The sequence below is a fragment of the Panthera leo genome, chromosome F2 (assembly GCF_018350215.1).
Source record: "Panthera leo isolate Ple1 chromosome F2, P.leo_Ple1_pat1.1, whole genome shotgun sequence".
Classification (NCBI taxonomy): Eukaryota; Metazoa; Chordata; class Mammalia; order Carnivora; family Felidae; genus Panthera; species Panthera leo.
The window spans coordinates 17,137,651-17,146,269 of record NC_056695.1 but is presented as its reverse complement, the minus strand read 5'-3'; the positions used below and the strand labels follow the sequence as shown (position 1 = coordinate 17,146,269).

At 41.8% G+C, this 8,619-nt stretch overlaps 1 protein-coding gene across 2 annotated transcripts in view; it reads left to right on the top strand.

Annotated features, from left to right (window-relative positions):
* Nucleotides 1-8,619, top strand: part of CRH (corticotropin releasing hormone) — a 317,204-nt gene that overhangs the window by 25,611 nt on the left and 282,974 nt on the right. The window lies entirely within an intron of this gene.

The following is an 8,619-nucleotide window of genomic DNA, read 5'->3' as shown; positions in this document are numbered from 1 at the left end:
TATACTAATATATCTTATCCTATATATTCTATTATCCTATATTTATATGGAGTAATATATATATATCCTATATTTTGTCTTATATTTTCCATATATATGTGTATATATATATATATATGTATATATATATACACACACCCATATATATGTGTGTGTGTATACACACACACACACACACACACACACACACACACACACACACACAAACAAGGTATGGCTGAGATGTATGTGTATTATGTCAAACCCACTGCCTTTCTTTACACGGTGACAGACTTACTTCTTCATATTGGTAATGATGATGTAATCATATTAATAATGACAGTTGAGGGGCACCTGGGTGGCTCAGTCGGTTGAGCATCCAACTTCGCTCAGGTCGTGATCTCACAATTTGTGGGATTGAGCCCCTAATCAGGCTCTGTGCTGACAGCTTGCTCAGAGCCTGCAGCCTGCTTCAGATTCTGTCTCCTTCTCTCTCTCTCTCTCTCTCTCTCTCTCTCTCTCTGCCCCTCCCCTGCTCATGCTCTGTCTCTCTCTGTCTCTCAAAAATAAATAAATGTTAAAAAAAATTTAAAATAAAAAAATAATGACAGTTGATATTTATCAAATGCTTGTTAGGAGTTAGGAAGCATGATATATAATCTCACTTATTATTTTTTAATGTTTTATTTATTTTTGAGAGAGACAGAGACAGAATGCGAGTGGGTTAGGGGCAGAGAGAGAGGGAGACACAGAATCCGAAGCAGGATCCAGGCTCCAAGCCATCAGCACAGAGGCTGACATGGGGCTTGAACTCACAAATTGTGAGATCATGACCTGAGCCGAAGTTGGTCACTCAACTGACTGAGCCACCCAGGCGCCCCTAATCTCACTTAATATCTACAGCCACCCAATGAGATTAGCTATTATTTTTGCCATTTTATAGGTGAGGAAACTGAGGCCTGAAGAGATTGAATAATTTGTCCAAGATTAAAATACCTAGTTCATGGCAGAATTAGGATGTAATAACTAATTTGACTCCAAAGTCAATGTACTTAATCACTAAATTATATTCCATTCTTTACCTCCAAAGCCTTGCCCCCTAGTTTGAATCTGGGGGTTCAGAGCCCCTCTTAGATTTGGACTTGGTGTCCACTGCTATTTCTAGAGTAGACAAATTTGGGGCATTTACTCATCAGTTAGTTGTCAGTATAACAATTGTTTCAAAATTGCACCCAGCCACAGAGGATGGCACTGGGAAGCCATGTTTATTCTATCAGAATTTGTCCCCTTGACCACATTTGATTGGACCAGGTAGACACCTAACCCAGACTGCTACTTCCTGGAAACAGAAATTGGATCTTAACCTGGGGCTAGAAGGAAGGTATAAACTATCAATATCTAGGTGGTTCTCAGGGTCAATGGGGATGACATTGAGGGGAAGCCAGTGGAAATAAATGGAGCCCATGGTCTGGAAGGGGCCTGAGGCCTCAATGCAAATCCAGGGTAAAGAGTTTTACCTGGGGGAAGGAAGCAAGTACTTTCACCTTGACCTACACTTGGTGGGTCTGTTGTTACCTGCACAGGTGGGTGAGAGCCAGTGGGAGAGATGGGGGGTTGAGGGTAAGGAAAGCATTGAGAGAGTAAGGGGTGGGTATGGGAGATTGAGAAAGAGCATGAAGAGACAGAGATCAGGGAGGGAGAGTAAAATGCTCCAATTTGATAACTTTCCATTTCTTGCCTTGTCTCTCTCTCTCTCTCTCTCTCTCTCTCTCTGGCCTAGTGTCATTCCTACTTTGGGGTCAATGAAATACCTAGGTCTCTACCTGATAAAGGTCCTTTTTGTTTAAGTAGGTTTTGGTCACTTTAAGCTAAAAATAGTACTGTCTAAAAGACATGTCTATAAATTTTATAATCTCCACATTGATTAAATTTTTGAATAATAGAATATTTAGAGGAATATATAATGCAATTGAAAGCAAGGTCCAAAATTATGTTAACAGACTGAAATTATGTTAACAGACTGTAGGTAATAAAACATACACGGAATTTAATAAAACTAAATGTAAACATTTACCTTTATATTAAAAAATTATACAGAATTGGGGTGACCTGGTTTAGCACTATTTTATTAAAAAGAAATTTGGAGTTTTGGTTAACCACATGCTTATTAAGAGGTAATAGTAAAGGGCAGGGGCTAAAAGACACAAATGTAGTTTCAAAGACCTGATACTAAATTAAAATTAAGAACCCTCTAGGGTACCCAGAAGCCAATCAGGGTTACCTGGATTTAATCTCAAGGAATCCAGGCTGGATTATTTTTTTTCTAAAAAAGCCCAAATTTAGTCAATTAGAGTATGTTGTATTAAGTCTAATGAATAAGCCTGAAACACAGAACTAAATGAGCTAATGTAAGGAAACACACCTAGAGAAAAACAATTCTGAAGAAATCATTTTTACCTGTTGCAAATGTTTTTTAAACAATAAAAATAATACATGCTTTTTATAACACATTCAAAAAATATAGACATGTATACAGAAAAAGTGAAATCTACTTCCCCTATTCTAGCCTCACTTCCTAAAAGCAATCATTGTTTACAGATTGGTGGTGCATTTCCAGATTTGTTGTACTACACATACACATGCATGCATGCATCTGTTCATGTGTGAACATTTATAGTTCCCTTGTTTTTTTAATTTATTTTTATTTTTTATTTTTTACATTTATTTGTTTGTGAGAGACAGAGAGAGACAGCACAAGTGGGGGAGGGGCAGAGAGAGAACACAGAATCTGAAGTAGGCTCCAGGCTTTGAGATGTCAGCACAGGGCCTGACACAGGGCTTGAACCCACGAGCCACAAGATCATGACCTGAGCTGAAGTCGACGCTTAACCAGCTGAGCCACCCAGGTGCCCCTATAGTTCCCTTGTTTTAAATTTTTTTAAATGCTTATTTATTTTTGAGAGAGAGAGACAGAACATGAACAAGGGAGGGGCAGAGAGAGAGAGAGAGAGAGAGAGAGAGAGAGAATCCAAAGCAGGCTCCAGCTCTGAGTTGTCAGCACGGAGCCCAACATGGGGCTCAAACTCATGAACTGTGAGATCATGACGTTAGCTGAAGTTGGACGCTTAACCGACTGAACCACCCAGGCGCCCCTATAGTTTCCATTTTTAAAATAAATGTGCAGAAGACTACTGCTCTATAAGAATTTATCCATTCCTTTCTTGATAGATGTTATAGCTTATTTAAAAAAATTAGAAACAATGCTGCAAAGAACATTCTTATGTATATATCTTTATACATATCTTCTAATTTTTTTTTTTTTTTTTGGTAGGATACATATCTAGTTGTGGGAGTGTGGGTCATAGCATATGGGCATTTGAAGTTTTGAGGGATTTTTCCACATTGCTTTCCAATAATTCTGTATGAGTTGACACTTTCACCAATTGGATATGAGGGGCTTATTCCCCACACCCTAGGCAATACTTATTAAATTTTTGCTAATGATACTGTTTGGCTTCTGGGCTCTGAGCTAAGAATCTTGATCATACTAGACAGTTATGGGGCTCCTAGCCCAGGTACTTTCCAATCCATGAAGGGGTGCATGGCTGAGACCTCGTTTTGGGACATAAACTCCATAATCTGTACGCAACGCGAGTGCACACTGCACTTATAATACTGGTAGCATTCTCTGCCCCTAAGCCTAAGTAAGGCAGTCTGTCCTGGTCTGGGATCCGCTTCTCTCAGATTCTGGGAAGTCACCGATGAGGAGTCTACACCCCTGGGACTTGGACGCCTACTTACTTTCATTTAAAAATTTTGCCTCAACACTTACTCCAAGGGCAGGCAATGAATGTACTGGAAGACTTTATTTATTGCATGCTTGACTACCTATCTGGCTGATGGGAAGGGCTGAGTGGTGCTAGCTCTGTGTTTTTCCAACCTCAGAGTTCTGGAGATCTACCTTCACAAAGGTACTAGGTGTCCTGTTAGAAGAAGTTTCATTTAGGTTGAATCCTAAGCAATGCTTCTCAGACTTCAATGTGATAGGAATTAATGGCTTGTTAAAATGCAGATTCTGATTCCACAGGTCTAAGGTGGGGTGGGGCCTGAGAGACTGAGTTTCTAAGGGGCCCTGTGAAGCCCTTGTTGTTGGTGCTAGGGCACGCTTTTGAGTTAGAGCAAAAGCTCACTTTAGGAGAGCGGATATTCCCTGGCCCAGAGGCACTAGAATTATGAGGGGCTCAGGTCCCTCACCAGACCATTTAAATATGATTCTCCAGGGCCAAGGCCTAGGTATTTAAAAACACCCCTGATGATTATAATGTGCAGCTGGGGCTTGGATGGAGTGAGGTTGTTCTCAAATTGTCTTCAGACAGCAGCAGCAGCATCACCTGGGGGCATGCAAATTCTCAGGCCCACCCTGCCTGCTAAAGCAGAAACTCTCAGAATGCAGCAATCTGTGTTTTAAAAAGCTCTCCAGGGCCTCTGATCTTCTCTCCAGTTTGAGAACCACTCTTTAAAAAAATTTTTTTTTAACGTTTATTTATTTTTGAGACAGAGAGAGACAGAGCATGAATGGGGGAGGGTCAGAGAGAGAGGGAGACACAGAATCTGAAACAGGCTCCAGGCTCTGAGCAGTCAGCACAGTGCCCGACGCCGGGCTCGAACTCACATACCGCGAGATCGTGACCTGAGCCGAAGTTGGAGGCTTAACCGACTGAGCCACCCAGGCGCCCCTGAGAACCACTCTTGACAGAGCCATCCTCCAATTTTGGACTCGTGGTTCTTAGCCCTGATTGCCTATCAGACCTGCTAAGCCACTTGATATAGCCTGGGCTGCACTCCCATTTTTTTTTTGATTCCAAAGATCTGGAGTGGTTCTTAGGAGTATGTGGCGTTAAAGGCACCCAGGGGATGTGGATTTAGTGGCTGGCAGAGGGGTGGTAGCCCCTCAACATGAATGGTGGCCTATGGTCCCTGGCTCATGCTGTACAGCATTCATCCATTCACTCCACATTTAAGAACCCCATTGTGTGTTGACACCATGTTGAAGATATCACTGTCGAACACCTGTTATGTACCAGGCGCTTTATACGTTAGTCCTACCACAATCTGGCAAGGCGGACCTACTACCACTTTTCAGTAGAGTGTCCCTAATCCAGGTCAGTCATGACTCCTTAGAACCCCACAGTGCTATTCTGTGCAGACTTGAGGGGCCTCTGTGTTCAATCTTCAGTGGCTCATTTTGTAAAATTGGAGGTACATTTGTAATTTTAGCGGGTGTAACATTCACCTTTCAGTTCCTCTGAGGGAAAGAGATGGTTTCAATCTTTAACTTATGCAAATTGACGTTCTTTGTGTGTGTAAAAGACTCTCTTTGTCAGAGGGCAGGTGCTTGGAGGGTAGGGTGATCAGATAAAATACGGGTTACCCAGTTCCATTTTAATTTAAGATAAATAACAAAAAGTTTTTCTAGTATAGTATAAGTATATGGTTTTCTAGCATAAGACATATGCCCCATATATCGCATGGGGCATACTTACATAAAAAATTATTTGTTTTTTACTAAAATTCAAATGCAACTGGGCATCCTATAGTTTTATTTGCTAAATCAGGCACAACTATCGCAGTGGGTTTTCTGGCCTGGTGATGAACGTACTCCATCTCCTAGTGATCAGTGATGCTCCTGTGTTAGAAGCTTGCAGCTAAGGCTGGAGGAGGGGCAGAAGACAAATTCACCCAGTCTTATTAGGTTCTGTAGTAATCAAGATAATCAGACATAGGCTTAGCCTAATAATACTTTAAAAAAAAATAGCACTTATTATGTGCCAAGCACTATGCTTGAGCCTTTTGCTCACTTTTTACTTATTACCACAAACCCGTAAGTAGGCCCAGTGCTGGTATCACCATTTAGCAGATGAGAAAACCGATGCCCCAAATAGCTTACTGATTGCTCTAAGACAGGGTTTCTCAACAATGGCATTATCAAAATCTGGAGCCAGGTAATTATTGTGGGGACTGTCTGTCCTGTGCATTGCAGGATTTTTAGCAGCATCCCTGGCCTTTACCCATTAGCTGCCAATAGAGCATTCCTTCAGTTTAATAATTAAACTTGTCTCCAGACACTATACCAAATGTCCCCTGGTGGGGGGAGGGGCAGCTGGCAAATTCACCCCTGGTTGAGCACCACTGATCTAAGGTTTGTTAGCTGTTCAGATGTTGAGCCAGGATCGAAACCCAGGCAGCCTGCCCCAAAGCTTGTGCTCTGAGACACTGCAACAATTTCATCCAGAAAAAAAGTTCAGGAATCATGAGAAATCTATCATATCACATTTATTTGGAAGAAAATCATTTGAAAATGATATGCAGAGATTTTGCATGACCTGTTATTGCAGCTTGATTTCTTCTTTGGGGTGCTGTCACAGGGTTCTGTATGGTTCAGAGTGGATCATGCTTCGACTTGGTAGGCATTTAATATGGTTGTTGAAACATGGCATGAATGAGAAGGTCCCACACTTGCTGTAGGGCGCATTCTCCCTGCCCTGAAAAGAAAATGAGCTTTACCATAGTTCTTAGGCTGTCCTCCTGTGGCCTGAGGAAGGTACAACACCTCTCACCACTCCCCATTCAGTACTGAAGACAGCAAAATCCTGAGATGTCCAGACCTCCCTCACCATTCCACAACTGTTCATTCATATTTGAGTTTTTGCTCTTTTTTTTTTATTGAGGTCAAATTCACATAACATGAAATTCACTATTTAAAAAAGTTTTTTTTTTAATGTTTATTTTTTGAGAGAGAGAGAGAGAGAGAGAGAGAGAGTGAGTAAGCAGGGGAGGGGCAGAAAGAGAGGGAGACACAGAATCTGAAGCAGGCTCCAGGCTCTGAGCTGTCAGCATGAGCCCGATGTGGGGTTTGAACTCATGAACCACAAGATCAAGACCTGAGCTGAAGTCGGATGCTTAACCAACTGAGCCACCCAGGCACCCCTGGGATCCACTATTTTAAAGCATACATTTAAAGCATACGTACATTGGTACATTCACAATGTTGTGCTATCATCCGTACTGTCACCACGACCTAGTTGCAAAACATTTCATCACCCCAAAAGGAAACTCTGCACCCATTAAACAGTCATTCCCCAGGCCCCCTTCCTCCAGCTTCTAGCAACGACTAATCTATATTTTGTGTCTGCAAATTTATATATTCTGATATTTCATATAACTGAAGTCATACAATTTGTGAGCTTTGGGTCGGGCTTCTTTCATTTAGCATAAACTTTTTGAAGTTCATCCATATTTCATTCATTCATTCTTCCAAACTGCTATTTATTGAACACCTACAATGCATCAAGCCCTGAGGATGATGAAGTGTAAACTCATGGAGCTTACATCCTATTGAAAGAGACAGATGATAACCAGCTGCTATGGTCTGAATGTTTATGCCGCCAAAATTCATGTTAAAATCCTAATGCCCAATGTGATGGTATAAGGAGGTGGGACCTTTGGGAGGTGCTTAGGTCATGAGGGTGGAGCTCTCATGTGTGGGATTAGTGTTATAAAAGAAACCCCACAGAGCTCCTTAGCCCCTTCCAGCATATAAGGACAGTGAGAAAGCATCAGCTATGGACCAGGAATAGTGTTCATCAGAACACAACCAGCTGGTGCATTGATCTTGGCCTTTCCAGACTCCAGAACTGTGAGAAATAAATTTCTACTGTTTATAAGCCACCCATTTGTAGTATTTTATTACAGCAGCCTGAATGGACTGAGACACCAGAATAAATGAGTAAAATGTAAATGTATAAATTATAAAAAGGTAAAAGAGGAGAAAAAATACAGTAAGGAAGAAGGAAATAAAGGGTTGATTTGAAAATTTAAAAGGGGTGGCCAAGGAAGATCTCATCCCCAAAAATGGTTTTGAATAGCCTGAGAGGCACGAGGAAGTTAGCCTGCAAATAACTGAGGGAAGAACACTTAGGCAAGGCAACAGCAAGTGCAAATATCCTGAGGCAGAAGTTTGTCTACCTGTTTGCAGAATGTTCTGGACTTACTGGAGTAGAGTGGACAAGGAGACAGGAGATGAGGCCCAAGAGGCCACCAGGCAGCTAGCTACATAAAGGGCCTTATAGGTAGGCTAACTCTGTAGTTTATAATCCAAACTAGGCTACTTTTGATGGAGAAAGCAATTGCTATTAAAATTACTCTGGGCAATCAGGTATAAACTGGGACTGTCCTAGTCATGCCAGACCATAACAAGGATTTAGCTTTTACTGAGTGGAACGAGAGGTCACAGGTGGGCTTTGAGCCAAGCTGAGCCATGGTCTGGCTTGAGACCTTCACTCTGGTTACTCTGTTGAGAGAGACTGAAGGGCAACAAGGGCAGAAGCAGGGAGAGGCATTGGGAGGCCATTGCAATACTATAGGGGCTTGGATCAGGGCAGTGGTGGGAGATGAGGTGAGAACTAGTCACATTCTGGACATAGTTTAAGGTAAAGCCAATAGGATTTCTGACCAATAGGCTGTGGGTATGAGAGAAAGAGAGGAGTTAAAGATGGAACCAAGAGAAGAAAGAGATTTGGAGGGCAGATCATGTTGTAGATACAGTTCCCAGGAAGCTGACTCTGAGATGAAATTTGCAGG